This window comes from Triticum dicoccoides, chromosome 3B (assembly GCF_002162155.2).
Source record: "Triticum dicoccoides isolate Atlit2015 ecotype Zavitan chromosome 3B, WEW_v2.0, whole genome shotgun sequence".
NCBI lineage: Eukaryota > Viridiplantae > Streptophyta > Magnoliopsida > Poales > Poaceae > Triticum > Triticum dicoccoides.
In genome coordinates, this window is record NC_041385.1 from 837,738,263 (window position 1) to 837,760,559 (window position 22,297).

At 51.0% G+C, this 22,297-nt stretch overlaps 1 pseudogene; it reads right to left on the reverse strand.

The window, feature by feature from the left end:
• Positions 1 to 22,297, reverse strand: part of LOC119278802 — a 148,162-nt pseudogene that overhangs the window by 26,828 nt on the left and 99,037 nt on the right.

The window sequence follows — 22,297 nt, forward strand, 5'->3', positions numbered from 1 at the left end:
AGCCGTGACGTCGGCGGAAGTGACGCAAAGACTGGACCGGAATTCGGAGAAAACTTCCGATGGCAGCCCTTTCGTCATGATGTCGGCGAGCTGCTGTCGTGTGGGGATGTGAAGAACACGGAACTCGCCGAGCGCAACCCGCTCGCGGACGAAGAGGATATCCAGCTCGACGTGCTTTGTCCGGCGATGGTGAACAGGGTTGGCGGATAGGTAGACAACGGAGATGTTGTCACAGTAAACCAGCGTGGCCTTGTCGACGGGGGAAAGCAGCTCGCCGAGTAGTTGTCGGAGCCAGACGCACTCAGCAACGGCGTTCGCAACGCCGCGGTATTCCGCTTCGGCACTGGAACGCGAGACGATGGCCTGGCGCTTCGACGACCAAGACACGAGCGCGTCGCCGAGGTAGATGCAGAATCCAGAGGTGGAGCAGCGTGTGTCAGGGCAGCCAGCCCAGTCGGCGTCCGTGAATGCCTGCAGGTCCAGGACACGCGAGGCGCGGAGGTGAAGACCGAGGGCGGGCGTGCCGCGCACGTACCGAAGGACACGCTTGATCAACCCGAGATGACACTCGCGGGGATCATGCATGTGGAGGCAGATCTGCTGGACGGCGTAGGCGATCTCCGGGCGCGTGATCGTCAGATACTGTAGAGCGCCGGCAATGCTGCGATAGGCGGAGGGGTCAGCAACACGGGGCCCATCGGCGGTTGGCAACTTGCCCTTGGTGTCGATCGGCATGGGAGACGGGCGGCAGGTGTCCATGCCGGCGCGATCCAGAATGTCCGCGGCATACTGCTCCTGGCAGAGGAAGAAGCCCGCCGCCGTGCGCGTGACGCGGATGCCGAGGAAGAAGTGCAGAGGGCCGAGGTCCTTCATGGCAAACTCCCCAATGAGCTGAGTGACGACGCGGCGGAGCGCTGCGGGCAAGGATGCGGTGAGCACAATGTCGTCGACGTAGAGGAGCAGGAAGGCGATGTCGGGGCCGTGGCGACGAGTGAACAACGACGAGTCCGAGCGTGTCGCAGAGAAGCCGATGGACTGAAGAAAACCAGCGAAACGGAGGAACCACGCGCGTGGCGCCTGCTTCAAGCCGTAAAGGGACTTGGAGAGGCGGCAGACGTGGTGAGGCCTGTCAGCATCAACGAAGCCGGCCGGCTGAAGATAGTAGACCTCCTCATCCAGCGTGCCATGCAGGAAGGCGTTGGATACATCAAGCTGATGAACCGGCCAGGCGTGTGATGCAGCGAGGGTCAACACAGTGCGAACGGTGGCGGGCTTGACGACCGGCGAGAAGGTCTCGCTGTAATCCACGCCGGCACGTTGCCGGAACCCGCGCACGACCCAGCAGGCTTTGTAGCGCTCGAGGGACCCGTCGGCCTTGTACTTGTGTTTGAACACCCATTTGTCGGTGATGAGGTTGGCACCGGGGGGGCGAGGCACCAGCTCCCAGGTGCGGTTGCGCACAAGAGCGTCGAACTCATCGCGCATGGCGGCAAACCAGTGCGGGTCGCGGACGGCGACGCGCACCGATGGGGGAACCGGCGAGACCTCTCCAGAGATCGTGGTGGTGACGAGGCTGTTGTGGTAGCACGGGTTGGGGCGGAAGACGCCGGTCTGGGCGTGCGTCACCATACGCCGCGGTGCGGCAGGCGGAGCGATCGGAGGCGGCGTCGTAGAAGAGCTGCTCGACGCAGCACTCTCGTCAGGGGAAGACGAGGAGCCCGCGACGGAGAGGCATGTGCCCGAGCCATCGATCAGCGGAGCAGCGGCCCGATGTCTCTGCATGGGGGTGCGCTGGGTGAAGAGGGCGCCGAGCCGCTGGATGACGAGCGGCCGGTGGAGCTCGAATGCGTTGAGGGCGCGCGTTGCATAGAGACGGCCGAGCCAGCCGACGACGATGCAGATGCCACACGTGAACACGGACTGCGCTCGTTGGGGCGCTGCTCGAGCATGGGTACCTGCAAAACGGGCGGTGCAAAAGCAGGCGGTGGTGGAGCGGCGGTGTTAGAAGGTGGGTGAATAGCGAAGGGAAAAACTGTCTCGTGAAAGTGGACGTGGCGAGAGGTAATGACGCGATGAGACGTGGGATCGAAGCAGCGGTACCCGCGGTGGTCGAAAGGATAGCCGAGAAAGACACACGCAAGGGACCGGTGATCGAGTTTGTGCTTGGAAGTGGAGGTGAGATTTGGGTAGCACAAACACCCAAAGACCCGAAGGAGGGAGTAGTCTGGAGCAACGCCTAAGAGGAGTTCATGTGGAGTGCGCGGGGTAGTAGCATGGCATGGCCGCCGGTTGATTAGATAAGTCGCCGTGTTAAGAGCTTCTACCCAGAACCTGGCGGGCATGGATGCGTGGAAAAGAAGGGCGCGCACACTGTCATTAAGCGTACGTAGAATACGCTCCGCCTTGCCGTTTTGCTGACTTGTGTAGGGGCAGGAAAGACGTAAATGCGTGCCGTGGCGAGCGAGGAGAGAGCGGACAGCGGCACTGTCGAACTCACGCCCATTGTCGATCTGAAGTGAAAAGACAGGGAGTTGAAACTGTGTCTTGACATACGCATAGAAATCTAGCAAAACCGGAAGCACATCAGATTTGCGTTTGAGTGGGAAAGTCCAGACATAGTGGGTGTAATCATCAAGCACAACTAAGTAGAATTCATAACCAGATATGCTTACAACCGGAGATGTCCATACATCAAGATGCAAAACATGGAAGGGAAACATGCTAATGCTGGAAGAGCTACTAAAAGGCAAGCGGGCGTGCTTGCCTAAGCGACAGGCGTGGCAAGAGTGGGGTGCAGACTTGCTGAACCCAACAGAGAGGTGATCGGCGACCAGACGGAGTGAGGTGTGGCCGAGGCGTTGGTGCCACAAGGTGGTGTCGGCGAGACCGGCGAAGGCATGGCGAGGAGGAAGCATGGGGCGCTGAACGGGGTAGAGATCACCATCAGAATCACAGCGGAGGATCACCACCTTGGTTCGAAGATCCTTGACAGAGAAACCAAACTTGTCAAACTCGACGGAAACAGGGTTATCACGGCAAATTTGACGAACTGAAAGTAAGTTTGTAATGAGAGAGGGCGAGACAAGAACGTTTCGTAGTTGAACAGGGGAGGTGCCCTGGATGAGAGCCCCATCCCCAACATGGGTTATGGGAAGATGGGCACCACTTCCCACGATGATCTTGGAGGAGGAATGAAAAGGACGGAGGGAATGAAGGTTACCATGGTTCGAAGACATGTGAGCGGAAGCACCAGAATCAAGGTACCACTCGGGAGAGGTGCCTGACGAAGAGGGGCCTGCCGTGGCGCTGTGGAGGGCCGCCTGGAGGGACTGCATGTCCCACGGCTGCGGCGGTGCAGTAGACGAACTAGCGCCCGAAGAACCGTAGGCAGGAGGCGGCCCATAGCCAGGAGGAGGCCCGCCGGGAGCACCGTAGCCTGGAGGAGCGCTGCCAGGAGCGCCGTAGCCGTAGGGGGTAGGCGCCGCGAACATGGCCTGCTGGTGCGGCGTGCCCGGCCGCGGCCCAAGCACACCAGAGCCGGGGGCACGCCATTGCATGGGCCAGGCCTGAACCAACCCCGTCCACGAGTTGGCGCCGGGCGCTGGTGCAGGGCAGATGGGCGCGCGCGGTGCCGGTTGGGCGAGCGAAGCAGGAGGGCTGCCGTTGCCGCGACCACGGCGGCGCTGGCGCCCGCGCCCACGCAAGGTGTTGTCATTGCCGGGAGGGGGTGCTGGTGGAGCCGGAGCCGCGGCCAGCCCAGAGAGCATGGGCGGACTGCAGACGAGCAGTCTGTTCGGCGCGGTGTTCCTCCAAGAGGAGAAACGAGCGCACCTGTAGCAGCGACGGCAGCGGGTTCTGGGAGGTGATGTGAGGGATGACAGAGTGGTATTGGCGGTTCATACCGCGAAGGAGATGAAAAACCTGACGCGTGTCCGTCACCGGCTGCCCCAGGTCACGGAGCTGGTCGGCAAAGCTCTTGAGTCGGGTGCAGTACTGCATCACGGTCATGTCCCCCTGGACGACGGCGTGGTACTCGGCGTCGATGTAGACGGCGCGTGCTAACTGGTTGTTGCGGAAGATGTCGTCGACGGCGCGCCACATGGTCAGGGCCGTGTCCTCCGGCTACATCACCGCCTCGAGAAGCTCCGGCGAGATGGTGGTGTACAACCAGTGTACGACGGTGTGGTCGGCCATATGCCACTCCGGATCACGGGGGCGAGGGACCGCAGCGGCATCAACATGCGCGCGGAGCCCAAACATGCCGAGCACCGTGTCGAAGTGGCGCCTCCACTGCGAGTAGTTGCCAGAGAGAAGGTCCAGAACGACATGAACATGACGACGAATGTCGACAGTTTGGAGAATGGCGGAGGGGAAAGGAGAGGGAGCAGGGACGATGGGTGGGGTGACAGTTGGGGCGACTGGCGCGGCCTGCTGAAGAGGTTCGGCGTCAAGAGCGCCGGCGGCAACGGCGAGTACGCCAGCAGCGCCGTCGACAGAGGAGCGGGGAGAGAGGACGGGTGCTATTATTTTTCAGCTTGCCGTTACCTTTGCTGTTGCTGTTCGGCACTGGAAGCTGAACTGCCAGCTTGCATGGAAGGAGTATCTTTGGCATTGGAGTGGACGGACAAACCCCTCATCATCGAACCTGACAGTCTATATGCCGTAGAATTTCTCCAGGAGCAAGGTATTAATCGGTCTCAGGTGGCGTCCCTAGTTGGGGAGACGAAGAGGCGTTTGCATGGACAGTGGGAACACCGCTTTGCTCATGCTCACCGCCCCAGCAATGAAGCTAATTTTATGGCTAAGTTTGGCCGTACCTCCTTACGTACTGCTGTTTGGCTGAGAGCAGGCCGAGATAATTTTAGTAACCTTTGTCAGAATGAGTGTAATCCCACAATTTAATTAATACATACTCGTTTGACCCGCAAAAAAAGAAGTGGATACAAACACCTTGAGCAAACACCCAGTGTCGGTGTCAAAACCGGCGGATCCCGGATAGGGGGTCCCGAAGTGTGCTCTAGGCGGATGGTAACAGGAGACAAGGGACACGATGTTTTTACTCAGGTTCGGGCCCTCTCATTGGAGGTAAAACCCTACTCCTGCTTGATTAACATTGATGGTATGGGTACGAGATCAGAGAGGCTAAACCCTAGAAGCTAGCCTATGGTATGATTGTTGTTCGTCCTACGGACTAAAACTCTCCGGTTTATATAGACAATGGAGAGGGCTAGGGTTACACAGAGTCGGTTATAATGGGAGGAGATCTTCATATCGTATCGCCAAGCTTGCCTTCCACGCCAAGGAAAGTCCCTACCCGGACACGGGACGAAGTCTTCAATCTTGTATCTTCATAGTCCGGGAGTCCGGCCAAAGGTCATAGTCCGGCCATCCGGACACCCCCTAATCCAGGACTCCCTCAGTAGCCCCTGAACCAGGCTTCAATGACGATGAGTCCGGCGCGCAATTTGTCTTCGGCATTGCAAGGCGGGTTCCTCCTCCGAATACTTCATAGAAGATGTTGAACACCAGGATAGTGTCCGGCTCTGCAAAATAATTTCCACATGCCACCATAGAGAGAATAACATTTGCACCAATCTAATCTGCCGACGTATTCCGTAGCGTGACCTCATGCCACGGCCAGGCTTTTATTCATTTTACTGTTCCACCTCAACGCGTTTAGCGAGGCGGTTTCCTTGGCATGTCTTGTCAAAGCAGAGATCGTGTCCCCTTATTCCGGGATTCTCATCAATACGGGCGTGGGTAACCCAACCGCGCCATTAACCGCGGCACTTGGGAGATAAGCGAGTTTTATTAGGCCGGTGGGGGCTCGTAGTTTTGGCCGTCCATATAAGGGGATAAGGATCTACCCTTTCCGTTTACGCCTTCTTCCTCCTTTGCTTATCCCTCCCTGCGTACTCGAGCTCCAGCGCCCAAGCCCGCCCATCTCGCCTCGACCTACTCCAACCATGTCCGGAGCGGGAGGCAAGTGGATGGCCTCCTCCGTCACGGAGGGGCACATCAAAAGGTTGCGGAAAGCCGGATACCTGCACAACGACATTGCGCACCGGCTTCCAGACGAGGGGCAGCTAATCCCCACCCCTAGGCCCCATGAGAGGGTTGTTTTCCTTGCCCATTTCCTCCGCAGACTAGGTTTTCCTCTTCACCCGTTTTTCCGGGGGCTCATGTTCTACTACGGCCTGGACTTCCATGATCTGGCCCCGAACTTCATCCTCAACATCTCGGCGTTCATCGTCGTGTGCGAGGCCTTCCTCCGCATCCAGCCTCACTTTAGCCTATGGCTAAAGATCTTCAGTGTCAAGCCGAAGGTCGTGGGCGGACGCCAAGCGGAGTGCGGAGGCGCCATGGTGGGCAAGATGCCCAACGTTACATGGCTCGAGGGCGTCTTCGTAGAGACCATCGAAGGGTGGCAATCGGGGTGGTTCTACATCACCGAGCCACGTGACCCTGAATGGGCAGCAGCCCCCGAATTCCAGTCTGGCATTCCCACACAGCTCACGTCCTGGAAAGAGACGGGCCTGTCGTGGGGTAATTCGGCAGAAGTGACCACACTTCAAACCTGCATCAAAGACCTGATTAGCAGAAAGGTTAAACTTGTCACCGTAGTCCAGGTCATGCTCTTCTGCCGGATTTTCCCATGTCAACGACGGGCTTTCAACTTGTGGGAGTTCGACCCGGCCCAGCACCAGACTCTGTCCCGGCTCTTCGACACAAAGCACGAGGATGCATGGAAGGTGCTATTCAAGAGCTCCGAGGTCTCGCCTCCCGTCACCGAGGATCGCGGATTCTGCGCCAAGCGCCAAGCCAGCGCAGTGAGCTAATTTTCCCATTACGGGGTATCTGTTTTCCATAGATTTGATTTTATGCGGGATCTAAACCCCCAGCCCTTTGACAGGACTGGCAGAAGAGGGCCGGACAGAATAACTGTCGAGCTCCTTTGCCCGAAGACCCAGCGGACGCTCGTTTAACGAAGCTGCTGGTTCTGGCACCTCACGTGGTGCCGGAGAAGAAGGCCACGGGGACTCGAAAGAGCTCCCGGCGCCTGGTGGTGTCGGATTCATCGCCTGACGACCCGGACGCACCCTCTGCCCCAGAAGATGAGGAGGAGGAGGAAGAAGAAGAAGCCTCTCCCCCTCCAACGGGGGGAGGAAAGAAAAGGAAGGCTGCCCCAACTGGGGAGGCTGAGGGGGCCAAGAAGGGGAAGACCCTTCTGCCGAACTATGCCTCCGATGCCGAAGACGGTGGGGAGGAATGGACATCCAGGGTCAAGCCCCTGGCAAAATCGTAAGTGTCCGGCTACCCGAATGACTCATGGCGCCCCTCTATTATTCGATAGCTTCTGATGCCGAATTTTAATTATGCAGTCCACCCAGATTTCAGCTCGGCGATTCGTCGAGCGGCTCCCTGAATTCGTTGGATGTGAATAGCGCTTCACTTCCGACGACTTCCTCCCCACTCCCTGCGGACGACGCCGAGGTGGAGTCCCAAAAGGGACCGAACCAGGAGGAGGTGGTCCTAGAGGCGCCCCAAGGCGACCTCCCGGACTCCAGGCCCAAACGGGGCAAAGCCCCGGAGGGATCTAAGTCCGGCCCAGGGCCAGACACTGCTCCAGAACCACCAACGGTTCCAGAGTCCGACAGGCGGCGCCTTCATAGGAAGGGCGAGCCTACGCCGCCGGCGACCTCTGTCCATCCGGAGGCACCAGACAATTTGCTGGAGGCGCTTAACGGCGCCTCCATCGACGAGGAACACCGCACTGTTATGAGTGCGGTGATTCAAAAGGTTCAGTCCACCAAAAGCGGGCTGACGGGAGCCTGTACAAGTTTGTTAACAGGCTTTGAGGTCTGTGTTCAAAACATATAAAAATGTTACCGCATAGACAGTAGCCCCTGATGCTCGGTTCGGCGTTCGGAAAAGAAAAGCCGAGCTGAGAATCTAAAAAGATATACGCAGGAGTCTAATAAAAATATGTCGATATGGGAATGCAGGTTGTGCTGCTGACCTCTACCGCACTGACTGCGGAGGTCAATGCATTGAAGGGAAGCCTCGAGCGGTCCGAGAGCGAGCTCGGCCGTGCCAAGAAGCAGCTCGAGGACAAGGAGGGTATGTAATACCGTATGTAAATGTATATAGAGATACTTGGTTGCAAATGATGACAGGGCCAACTTAAATGTTGCAGGGGCCACGGTCGAGGTGGCGACCCTGAAGGAGGCGGTCTCCAAGGCCGAAAACAGTGCGGCCCTGGAGCGCGCCGAGCGAGAGAAGCAGGAGGTGCGGGTGGCGGAGGTGCGGCAAGAGCTCCAGGCTCTCGTGGAAAAACACGAGAGTTTGGAGCGTGACTCGAAGACTCGAGAGTCCGAGCTCGCATTGGCGCTGGAGAGTGCCAAAAACGCTAAGGCCGAAGCCCAGAAGGCCCTCCAGGAGATCGAGGCGATGAAGAAAATAGCGGCTGGTAAGGCATTTTTTATGCAAAGCAAGAATATAAAAGTTAATTATCTGCTACTTACCCGAATCCGGAGCTCTCCAGGAGCGTTCGCCGATCTGCCCCGTAGTGTGTCTGATGCCGCCGCATACTACCGGGCCGAAGAGGGGAGCTCGACGGAAAAAGTGTTCTGGTCTCAGTATGCTGAGGCCGAACATCCGGTGCCCCTGAGCGACCCGCTGAAGCAGCTGGTCGAGCTCCACAAGGTGTCCGAACAGGCCATGAAGGGCCTCATAGCTCGGCTGTGGCCTGGAGAAGCCATGCCTGGGAGCTACTTCGGTCTAGTGCGGTGGCTGGTGGACGCGTGTCCGTGGATTGAGGTTTCAAGCGCTCCGTCTGTATCGAAGGTGCCCGTCGGGCCCTTGCCCGTGCTAAAGTGCACTGGGGCAAGCTGGACGCTGAGAAGCTTTTGACGAACGCGCCCCCGCCGGGCAAGGAGTATCGCACGCCCGAGATGTATTATAAGGGGGTCCTGAAGGGTGATCGCCGTATAGCGGACGAATGCACTAAAAATGTAATTTTTTAGTAGGCTCGCATCTGTTATCCCGTACGCTGAAAACTTTGTTCATATGCACTAAGCAACGCTTGTTAATTTAAAATATTACCTTCTGTGTAGCCGTTTATCAAATCTGAGAGATGCAAGTCGTCGGTTTCGACCCCCATACCACGAGTGTTGGGGTGTTCGGGATAAACCTGAGCGCTCTTGTTCCCATTCTTGGGTCCATCTAGGGAGGCACTCAGCACAACGAACCAGGCCGTCGGAGTTATAATGCTTTATCACTCTCACTTAGCCATAGAATTCTATAATTATAAATTTCGGCGAAGCCCCTAGTATTCGAAAGACCGAGTTCGGGGCGCTATCCACGCCTAGGCCAGATAACTCCGGTTCATCGCTCTAAGCGGCATAAGTCTTTAAGGACTCGAAAAACCTCGCGAACAGCAACCGGTCTCTCGCACTATCATGACGGTCAGTTTTAGCTTTCTCTACTAAGGTGTTAACCCAGCTCAACTGGGGCACAATCGCAGTAGTTCTCCCAGCGCTACCTTAGCCAACATTGCGGAACGTAAGGTACCAAAACATGGGAGCCGGGCAAACCCAACTATTGACCAAAGACATAATTCGGAGCCGATGTATATAGTGCTATAAGTTCGGGGTGCCGCACTCATAAGAGTGTTCGGTCTTCTCACACAATGTTGTGGGGTGCTTTAGCCCCTGGTGTATTGGCCGTACCAAAGTGTACGGTTGCATAATGTCATGACTGAACATATTTCTATAAAAATAGATGAATACAATAATAGATAAGAGCTATGTATTGTTTATTAAAAAAGAGCTGCTATGAAAGCAGAACGATACAAATAGTGCGATAAGCAAGGGATGGGATTATTTTACATGTCCCCCTCCAGGGGCAAGCTGCGTAAATTTAAGCAAAACGGGTATTTAGCTCGTTATAGAGACCACCTAGACATATGACGCAGCTTGTTCGCGCCCTGGCTGTTGGATCGTGTGTTCGGCGAGTTTATTGCCGGCCAGGCCTTCCGAATAGTTGGGTCCTGAAAGTATACAAAAAAAGAAAACGGCGGAATAGGGAGCCCCTAAGTGCGGTTGAGCCGCATTCTAGGCGTGCCGTAGTTGTGCCCCTCCCCTTATGCCCATGGTATTTTCAAAGCGTAATTATGTACGCGTGGTACCGATATCACCGTCTGGCGAGGGCTGAGGTTGGGGCCGCACTGCTATGCTTGCTCCGAACGTGCCAGCCGGCTTTGTTGGAGGTTGCTTCGGGCGCGCTTGACGTTGTCCGGACGTTTAACACCCGGATTGGGGAGATGCCTTGAGAGGTTGCTCTGTACTTCCGCCGCCAGGACCGCTGTGTGCTCCTCCGTTCGGAGAGAGCGTTCAGTGTTTCCATTTACCGTAATGACTCCGCGAGGACCTGACATCTTGAGCTTGAGATATGCGTAGTGCGGCACCGCATTGAATTTTGCAAATGCGGTTCGTCCGAGCAGGGTGTGATAGCCACTACGGAATGGGACTATGTCGAAGATTAACTCTTCGCTTCGGAAATTATCCGGGGATACGAAGACCACTTCGAGTGTAACCGAGCCTGTACAGCTGGCTTCTACACCTGGTATGACGCCTTTAAAGATTGTCTTTGTGGGTTTAATCCGTGAGGGATCTAACCCATTTTCACACTGTATCCTGATAAAGCAGGTTCAGGCTGCTGCCACCGTCCATGAGGACTCTAGTGAGGTGAAATCCGTCAATGATTGGGTCTAGGACCAATGCGGCGAATCCGCCGTGACGGATGCTAGTGGGGGTGGTCCCGTCGATCAAAGGTGGTCGGGCAGGAGGACCATGGGTTGAACTTTGAGGCGACTGGCTCCAACGCATAGACGTCCTTGAGGGCACGCTTTCGCTCCCTGTTGGGGATGTGGGTTGCGTATATCATGTTCACCGTCCGCACTTGCGGGGGGAAGCCCTTCTGTCCTCTGTTGTTCGGCGGCCGGGGCTCCTCCTCGTCATCGCTACGCAGCCCCTTGTCTCTGGTTTCGGCACTTAACTTGCCTGCCTGCTTGAACACCCAACAGTCCCTGTTGGTGTGGTTGGCTGGTTGTTCGGGGGTGCCGTGTATCTGGCACAAGCGATCGAGTATGCAGTCTAAGTTGGATGGGCCTGGAGGGTTTCTTTTGAATGGCTTCTTCCGCTGACCGGGTTTAGAGCATCTGAATCCGGCGTTGACTACCGTATCCTCAGTATTGTCGCCATTAATGCGGCGCTTGTGCTTGTTGCGACGTGACCTGCCATTGTTGTCCTTGGTATCCGAATTACCAGGGCTCTTGGTTATGTTATTGCTACGAGCTAGCCAGCAGTCTTCGCCCGCGCAGAAGCGGGTCATGAGTGTCATGAGGGCTGCCATAGATTTCGGCTTTTCCTGTCCTAGGTGCCGGGCAAGCCATTCGTCTCGGATGTTGTGCCTGAAGGCAGCAAGGGCCTCGGCGTCCGGACAGTCGACTATTTGATTTTTCTTGGTTAGGAACCGTGTCCAGAATTGCCTGGCCGATTCCTCTGGCTGCTGGATTATGTGGTTTAGGTCATCGGCGTCTGGTGGTCGCATGTAAGTGCCCTGGGAGTTGTCAAGGAATGCGGATTCCAGGTCCTCCCAGCAACTAATTGACTCTGCTGGCAGGCTGTTAAGCCAATGTCGAGCTGGTCCTTTAAGCTTGAGCGGGAGGTATTTGATGGCGTGTAGATCATCACCACGGGCCATGTGGATATGAAGGAGGTAATCCTCGATCCATACCGCGGGATCAGTTGTGCCGTCATATGATTCAATGTTTACGAGCTTGAAACCCTCGGGGATTTGATGATCCATTACTTCGTCTGTGAAGTATAGTGGGTGTGCGGCGCCCCTGTACTGGGCTATATCGCGGCGCAGCTCGGATGAGCTTGGTCTGTTGTATTCGGCCTGGCCGTATTTATCATATTCAGTGTGACGGTTATCATGACGTGATGTGGGGCGCCCACGCGATCCGTAGATCGATCTTGTTTGCCTTGCCTTGTCCTCCAGTATGTCTCGCAGGTCTGTTGCGTCTCCCCGTACTCTGTTATGTTTTGAGCGATGGCGGGGTGCGGCTTGGGTCGAGGGCCCCAAGGTCTCTCTGTCGCGGCCACGGGGTGGCCGATCGGGCGCATCGTACGCTGGTAATGTAGGTCTAGTTGCTTCCTCCTCAAGTTGGGGTAGCAGCCTGCGCTTTGGGTAGCTCTTGGAGGGGCGCTCGAGTTTATACTCTTCGGCCGCCAGGACTTCGGTCCATCTGTCGGCTAGCAAGTCTTGGTCAGCTCTAAGCTGCTGCTGTTTTTTCTTGAGGCTGCGTGCCGTGGCCATAAGCCTGCGTTTGAAATGCTCTTATTCGACGGGATCCTCTGGCACGACGAATTCGCCGTCGTCGAGGCTTGCCTCGTCTTCGGAGGGAGGCATATAGTTGTCGTCCTCAACCTCTCTGTCGGCCGCTCTCTCATGAGGGCTGGCTCCTTCGTCCTCCTGCACTGAATTCTGCTGCAGGGGGTTATCTTCGGCACTGTCCGGCGTGTTGTTATCTCCGGTGCCGGATTCTCCGTTCTTGCTTTGGCGGGATTTAGAGCGGCGCCGCTGTCGTCGGCGCTTGGGTTGCTTCTTGGAGGGGTCATCCTCCGTTTTTTCCTCGCCATCCCCTGCTTTGGGGGTGTCCACCATGTATATGTCATATGACGAGGTGGCTTTCCAGTTCCCTATAGGTGCCGGTTCTTGGTCGTCTCCTTCATCGGCGTCCATACCGTCAATGTCTTCGGAGTCAAAGTCGAGCATGTCGGTTAGATCGTCGACAGTGGCTATAAAGTGGGTGGTGGGTGGGTTTCGAATTTCTTCGTCGTCCGTATCCCAACCCTGCTGACCATAATCCGGCCAGGGCTCTCCTGACAAAGAGAGAGACTTTAGGGAGCTCAGGATATCGCCAAAGGGCGAGTGCTAAAAGACGTCCGCGGCGGTGAACTCCATGATCGGAGCCCAATCGGGTTCGATCGGAAGGGGTGCGTAAGATTCGGAGTCCGGAACGGAGTCCGGCACCTTGGAGTCACGGGCCTTGCAAAGGACTAGGCTGGTATTCGGCTTTATCGCCGTAGAGATTGCGGCTCCTGGGGCGGCGTCCAACCGTCCGTCCCTAGTTAGCGCAGTCGGCTCCGAACTAATGGTCGGAGCGGACTCCTGAGCGGCACCTTGGGCGTTGTCCGGCGGCAGAGCTAGGTCATGCCCATCGAGACAGTGCGGCGCACTCGGCGTGGCTCGAATCCGTCGAAGATCAAGTCCTCGCGAATGTCGGCCGTGTAGTTTAAGCTTCCAAACCTGACCTGATGGCCAGGGGCGTAGCTTTTGATCTGCTCCAGATGGCCAAACGAGTTGGCCCGCAGTGCAAAGCCGCCGAATACGAAGATCTATCCGGGGAGAAAAGTCTCGCCCTGAACCGCGTCGTGGTTGATGATCGAAGAAGCCATCGGACCTAAAGGCGACGACACAGAGGAACTCTCAATGAAAGCACCAATGTCGGTGTCAAAACCGGCGGATCTCGGGTAGGAGGTCCCAAACTGTGCGTCTAGGCGGATGGTAACAGGAGACAAGGGACACGATATTTTTACCCAGGTACGGGCCCTCTCGGTGGAGGTAAAACCCTACTCCTGCTTGATTAATATTGATGGTATGGGTATTACAAGAGTTGATCTACCACGAGATCAGAGAGGCTAAACCCTAGAAGCTAGCCTATGGTATGGTTGTTGTTCATCCTACGGACTAAAACTCTCCGGTTTATATAGACACCGGAGAGGGCTAGGGTTACATAGAGTCGGTTACAATGGGAGGAGATCTTCATATCGTATCGCCAAGCTTGCCTTCCACGCCAAGGAAGTCCCTATCCGGACACGGGACGAAGTCTTCAATCTTGTATCTTCATAGTCCGGGAGTCCGGCCAAAGGTCATAGTCCGGCCATCCGGACACCCCCTAATCCAGGACTCCCTCACCCGGCCTCTGCATAGTTAGGATACACACAGCCAACACTAACCCATACATACAAATAAACACGCCGACAAAGAGTAAAGTCATACAAGATCAAAGCTATGCCTAAGCAAGAAAAAAGAAAAAGAAAAACTCAAAATGATATGAACAACGAACGACAAACTATGTCAACCACCATATCCCCACCAACCACCTTTTGACTCCACAAGGACACCGTGGTACTTTAAAAGCAACGTCTTCAGGAAGGGAACAACGCTCAAGTCACATCGTCACCGGATCCAACAAATGTAAGATTCTAGGTTTTCACCCTGAAGAACAAGTCCGAACATATCTGAGCAATGCCTTCAACAAGGTAACGACGTACAAATGTCGCCATTGCCAGGTATAACCAACCCAGGTCAAACCTAGATTTCTCCACGATTTGTCGTATATAGATCAATGCGTTGCTTTATCTATCAAGCGGGCGAAAGTATTTTTCAGTATTTTTTGATTGAAAAAGTAAGAGAAAAATATTATTTACACTTTTTTCGGTACAACCCCTTAAAGACATCGAGAGGGCTCAGATAGTCAGATACCTCTTAATAAAAAGGACAATATGGTCATACCCAGTACCCCCGTCCAAAAAAATCCCACTCCCCCAACGTACCCGCGGTGTACGCGGTCGCACTGGGTAAGGCATACACGTACGACAATATGGCCACGCGACGTACACGTACGGACACACCCACGGGCGTGACGTGACAGCGTCAACGCGCGTCGCGTGGTTAGCCGGGGTGACGGCTCCCGATGCCGCCGCCCGCCAGGCAACTATTCCCGATGACGCCGCCTGCCATGAATGCCGGTGCCCAGTCGCGTCACCGTCAAAAAGTATAACATGTATACAAAAGTAGACATCAAAATATGGGTTTAATGTGAATCATGTATTTGGAAAATGTTAAACATGTATAAAAAATATTCCTTATATATACAAGAAAGCCAATATGAATGTTCTGAAACCAAACAAGACCGTATAGAAAAATACAGAAAAATGAAGAAATGAAAAACCTGAATAAAATGGATGAGAACCAAAACTAAAAACTAAATTATTCAAAACCAACACAGAAAACCCAAAAAAAATGGTTCAGTTGTGAGTCGAGGTTAGACTTGTAACTGAGGAAGAAAAAATGTATCAGGATTGGGAGCGAGTCAATTGTGGACTTGCAACAGAGGCATAAAAACAGTCAAGCCCAGATCCGGACCAGTTGTGAGTCATTGGACAACTCGTAATTGGGATAAAAAAACTCCGGGCATAGTTGCATGTCGAGGCTGGGCATGCAACTGAGGTGAAATAAAAAAGTCTGAGTCCAATTGTGAGTCGAGGATCAGCTGCATATTGATGGTCGATTTGCAAGTGAGACAAGAGAAAAGATTTGCATGTCCTAGTTGCAAGAGAAAAGGTTAGCCGCCCACCTCTTTTTTATCCTAGTTGCAAGTCCACCATTGATACGCAACTATGTTGGCTTGCAACTGGGACAAAAATGGCATGCCAGGTTGCGTATCAAGGGTGTACTTGCAACTAGGACAAAAAAATGAGGCAGACCCATTTGCATGTTGGGGATGGACTTGCAACAATATAAGTGGAGGCCCTAGTCGCGTGCTAAGGCCGGACATGTAACTGGGACAAAAAATATGTCGGGCTCAGTTGCATTTCGGGAGTGGACAGGCAACTGGGACATAAAAAAGGATCACCCGCAAATATGTGTGTCGAGGGTGGACTGGCAACTACGATGAAAGTCAAGTCTAGATGCATGCCGGTGGTGAACTTGCAACTCAGGAAAAAAAAAGGCAAACCCCCAGCTCCGTCCCTAGTTTCATATCGATGGTGGACATGCAACTTGGAAAAAAGTAGGCCTCGTTGCAATGTTGAGGGTGGTGTTACTACTGGAAAAAATGGTTGGTCCCCGAGAATATTGTGTGTCAAGGGTGCATTTGCAACTTGGATAACAACAAAAACGACGGGCCCGCAGTTGCCTGTCGGGGATGGAGTTGTAACTGGGACAAAAAAATGGTGAATCCGCCAGTTACATGTCGAGAAGGTGCAATTGCAACTGGCACACAAATAATTAGTCGGACTCAGTTGCATATTTAGGAATCTAGTTGCAATTGGGACAAAAGTACAGCCCAATTGCAAGTGGGGGCGATATTGCAACTAGGACAAACATGTCACTAGAGAAAAACCCCAAAAGTCATAAATCGTGTATGTTCATTGCGAGGACAAAGATCGATCCCCTGCCTCGATGTCGCCCCCAGTCGACTGCCTCCTTCCTGCTTGTGTCGGCTATGCTCTAGAGAAAGTGGAATGGACAAGAGACAGTGATGATTGAAACTGAAGAGGCAGGGACCAACTCGATTCTTCAACTTATACAACACATGCTAAAATAAGGATAAACAAAACGAAATATGACGCTGTATCGTGCCGTGAAAACGGCCCAACATGCGTGAATGGGCCAACAAGTGGCCACTGGACGCATGGCGGGACACCGGATGCGTGCGAGAAAACAACCCACGATCACAATTTTTACAACATTTAAAGTGAACAGATCAGACGGTCATGAACATAGATAAGACATTGCTAAATATCATTTATATGAGAATGAGCAAAACCAGTTTAAAAAGTCCATGCATGAATTTGAAACAAATAAATAAGGAAGGAAAAGGAAAAAATGGAAAAGAGACAATAACAAATAGATAGATAAAAATATGAATCTAAAAAAGTTTATGGATTTAAACAAAAAAAAGCAAAAAAAAATCATTTGCTGCGTGAGAGAAAACACATACACGGATGAATTGGTGACTACAAAAACTAGGTCGTGCTTTTCACGTATCAAAAACGTTTGGTCTCAACTCCCCTAGAACGCTAAAACCTCTCAAAATTACATACAAATATATACTGACAAACTAAAGCTACACTGCCGCTCGTGGTATTTACGAACAAAAAAGGGTAAATCTAGTTGATCCCTCCACATGCGCTGCAAACAAAGTACGGGAAAAGTAAACAAGCAGCGCAGCGCGTCTCTCTGACACTCTTCCGTGGCCCACGCCTTCAAAACTATGGGCCGCAGTTGCATGTAACACAACTAGAAAAGGTCTAACACGCATGACAACGCCAAATCATCCGTGCACGAAAATGAAAGACAACACAAATCGAACGGTGAAAGAGTTAGATGTGAGGTAACTAATTTTCATCTAGATGTGAATTAGCAAAACCGTTATTTATTATTGGCAATGATCGGTTAACTAGCAAGCTAGTAGTACATAACACTGCAAGATTACTCGTGAGGCAGGCCCTTAGGAGGAAAGCACGGCTTAGGACATTTCTCGAACACAACCACCAGGGGCAGCCCCTGCCACCCTTTTTCCTTAACTACCAGCCACCACTTTTTGTTATATTTGTACAACACCAGATCACGGCTCATGTTTGCACCCCGGGGCGTAGCACGATGTCAGCTTGTATGCGCCGTGATGCCTCTCGACCAAGGTTTTGGTTACCGAATGAGGCATTTTTACCGAGGGGGACTGGAAAACGCGGTTACCACGGTTACCGAGAAATACCGAAAAATACCGAGAATATTTCGAACGAATTTTATAGTTGAATTTTGAATTCAAATAAGTTAATGAACGAACATTTGAACCAAAGACCTCTCAAAACAGGAACTAGGTTCCGACCAACAAGCCAAAACCAACTCTCATGGTATTAATTAGATTCTATGTACTTTACTATAAATTGAGTGTTTAAATTCAAAAAATTCAAATAACTGGTATTTTTTGCTTGGTACGTGGATTTACCGAGGGGCACGGAAATACGCGGTAACCATGGTAAATCTCGAAATTTCGACCGGTAACCAAAACCTTGCTCTCGACGCGAAAAATGAACTTTTGGTCCCTGCCATCTGTCAGCACGTCGCTCCCCTCCGTATTTATCAAGTGGCCGACGGTCACATGCAAATTATGCGTGAGTGATACCTGCGCCGATGTACCACTGGAGACGCTGCTTGCACTTGTTGACGGTGTCGCCGAATTCGATCACGACGTCAGTCGAGAGGCGGGGTGGTGCCTCCTTGTCGGAGCCGTTGGTCGCCGCCGCCAGTTTGATCGACACAGCCACGCTTCTACTGCTGGTGGAGTCGTCGCATAGTGCCAGATTCACGTTCCTAGGGCACCCGGACTTCCATATATATAGAGCTATGGTTAACACATTGACCATTCAGTAAGAGGTCCACCGGCATGAGATTGTACAAGTTGTCACCTGTTAGCTCATGATCTTCTGTGTCATAGATCGGTTGTGATTGAGCTCGCGTAGCTTGACATGGGGCGGTCAACTCCAAGGCCATGGCCAAGCCAATGAGTGGGAGCATGACCAGGAAACGCGAGTGTTCCATGGCAATGAATGTATTTACTCGCGGTCAAGTTGGTGTCGTTGGTTTGTTGCTCGGGGCATCCAAAGAGGTACAATTATATACTAGATGGTGCGGTGAGCAACATTAATTTGCTAGCATTTACATACGATATATGTGCATAGTACTTTGAGAATGTAGGTGGATCTCATTCGATGTCCTAGTTTCAGTTCTTTCTCCTACAATATTTTTCGTAGATAAGTCTCATTAGTGTCATATATTTTTTCTTTGATCAATTTATTCTCTGTGCATAGGCAGGCAGATATACAATGCTCCATATATTAATGAAATCTTTTATATTTATTCTGTAGATAGATAGTTGGACATACAATCCTCCATTTATTAATGATAAGTTTCATCAAGAGAGAATCATTGTACGTATAATGAAAATCTAAAGTATTCTGAGATTATAGGTGGCTTCATTTAATGTTATAGCTTTGGTTCTTTCTTCCACACTATTTTCTTTAGATCGGCTTCATTAGTGTCACAGATTTTTTTGGATTCGGTATGTAAATATACTCCATTTATTCATGATTTTTTGTCTTTATTTTATAGATAGATAGGAGGGTATACAATTCTTCATTCACTAATGATAGCTTTTATCGAGAAATAATTATGTCTATGAAAAATCTCAAGAGAAGAATTCACCGGCTAGCCTTACTCCCATGACCCATATTATGAGTGTGTGTACGGACGAGATGGAACCAACATAGGTAGATCGTGAAAGGAAAGGAGCAATAGGTTGAGTTAATGCAAAAGTCATCTTCTGCTCGCAAAGCTCATTTGAGCTTGCGATGAACAGTAAAATCCAAAAAAATTGAATTTTTTTGGTGCAAACATTGAAAAAGGTTTTATGCGTGGTTACAAAATGTCATCTTAAAATAATATACATGGAAGTGGTGGTAAAAAAAAACAAAATCAACACGCCAAAATGCTTTCGAAAATAACCGTTTTGGAGCATAGTTACTGTTTTTTCGCCACCAATCCCAAGGAAGTCATCTGTAGATGAAGTTTTTCGAGCTCGTAAAACTTTTGTCAATGTTTGGACCAAAGAAAATTCAGAATATTTTGATTTTTCTTTTGAAAACGGGTCTTAATGTTCACCCGAGCTCATTTGAGCTCGAGCTCAGAAACTGCACGTCCTACCTACTGCCACTACCATGGGATAAAGGTGCTAAATGAGTTTTTTTCTACAATTTAGTGGAGTGATTATGTGGCCGGAGGACATCGATAGCAAACTAGGAACGAGTACAAAGTGGGGATGGCCATGGGAAATAATAGACGATCGATGGCGGTGTTCGCGAGGTACGTCGATGGTTACGGTTTGCAGTGGTGGGGCAAGAGGAGGGGGTATCTAGTATCTTGATCTAGCGGGAGGAGAAGGCCAGATATAGCAAGGATGCGACGGAAATTAAGCCGTATTCCCCCAAATGAGTACTTTTGGGCTTCTACCATGATCTCAAAATTAAGTGTTACTAGTAGAATGCCCATGCATTGCTACGGGCTATAAGACATATAAATGAATCAAACAAATAATTAAGGTCGTCTTCAATGTCAAAACTCACTTCTCCCTCAGACACTGGGTGTGTTCGGACTTCAAATGGGCGCCCAAGGCTCCATGAGTTCGAGCTCCGGCAAATCCAGACTATATATGGCGAGAATTGTGATTGTCTGAACTATTCAACATGTTATCTACAACATACGGGCCCAACACAATAGCCGTCATAGTGGGACATTTCTCGCCAGTGCTCTCTCCTTTAAAACCGGATGGCGCCCACCTAACCTTCGCCATGGCGCCCTCTCTCTTTCCCACTATACTTCCCACAGACCGCCAAGGAGTCTCCCACCAACCACCCCGCCCCCGTGTTTGTGGCGATCCTCCACCACCATCAAGGGAGAGGAGGCACGCACCGCCCATGACAACCCCCAAGCCAAGAATGCAGATATAATGTCTCCCGAGCCATTGCCATGTTGTAACATAGTTGAAGATCGTGCATTACCATGGAACAAAAATATGATGTCCGTTGTTGGACTTGCAACTCATACACCACCATATGTGTTATTATGTGTTGAAGCAACCAACCAATGCATTTATCCTTCTATCCTAATCAAAATTTTGCACGACTACCTTTTTATCCTAACCAAAAAAATGTAGGATCTGGAAATTTCTTGCTTCCCATATACAACGGTGCGGATTAACCCCAGTAAAAGCAAGTGAAGCTAACTTTTTGCAGGAAGCTAGTGAAGGCATCAAAATAAGTGCAACATACTTTTCCTCAACTACGCATATACATATTCCTTCATATATTGATGAACTAACATGCACCACATACCTCCAATCCAAATTTTACTACTCGTCATCTATATCTCCACTACCTAAAATCACTCCAGTAATCTGAAATTAGCTATCGATAACCGATTGGTTTGCATCTGAATTAGAAACACAAAATTGCCTTTGTCTTCAAGAACATGTATTCTACATGTTGGAACAGGTACAAAGATGATTTCAGAATACGAACGACTATTGGTAAGCATCTAGAGTTAAGAGGTAGAAATACATCAGATTACTCTCCCATAGTGGTGGAGTGGCATGACTCGAGAGCGGCAACTGCCCGCGGTTGCCTTGGCCGTGAGTCACGGTCTCCTAGGCCATGATTCTAGGGTCTCCCCTGCAAGAATATTAAAAGGCAGCAGCTAGGCAATCGGTCAGATATGTCATGAATGCACAAAATTTTTCCATAACCATTTTTTGCATTATCTAGGCTCAGATCAAGCACAAATATCAAAACAGAGAAGTGCAGAAAAATAGGATCTGAAGCAAAAGAGATAAGGTTTATGAGCAGAAAGAGAGGTGAAGGACTCACGTTACAATCACACCACTATTTGCAACACCCTCGTTATTTTAGCATAAACATAATAGTAAGTTGTTTGGGTCCAACACACCTTAAGGTCAATAATTTATAAATCATCGCATAAAATGTTGTGGTGTGCACCTTAAGATCCATTATACACTTCGAAATGAAACTATGAAATAATGAAATTTGATTGAGAACATATAAAGTTGAGATGTGTCTATTCCATGTTGGAAATTAATTTTTTCTAAGGAAAACATTCAGCATGAGGCATAAATCATGTTGGAAACACATTTGTAGCTGGCCCTACTAAGTACGAAAGGATTAACATCATACATTTTATATATAGTGTAATTTGAAATGTTATGCTATTGAATACCTATCCATTTAAGCAAACATTGTATTTCCCCAATAAAAAAATGCAGTCTAAAAGAGGGAACACAATACCTTTTAGGAGTGAAAAACTATATACACACTATGTTATCTTCATTATGTAGCACCCCTACGCCACTTGGATTTTCGGAGATAGACTAGCTTGCAAAGTTTAAAGTAGTGCGACGACGCAAATAAAATCAGCCATCAGTAAGTTCATCATAAGACAAGATGAATTATGTGATAGAAAGTTACTTGAGCATGTTAACAAAAATCCTAATGAACAATTCATAATACCTGCAAGAAGAAAATGCAACTTGTGATGATTCTTATCAGTAGCAAATTGGCCCAGAGTTGAGCAAATGTTGTCTTGCACCACAAAGTCCATGTATAAACTGAAAGAAAACCAAACGACACATAAACGTACCTGAACCAACTTGGTAAAAAGTGGTCAATCATGTATTCTCTTAAAAAACAGTGGAGATAGGACCAGGTAATATCACACGTAGATTTGCAGGCTAGTGCTCGACAAGCTTCAGAAATGACAATTGCTCTTGTTTCAAGTTTGCTGTAGAGTTGGATCTTCAAATCATCATGTA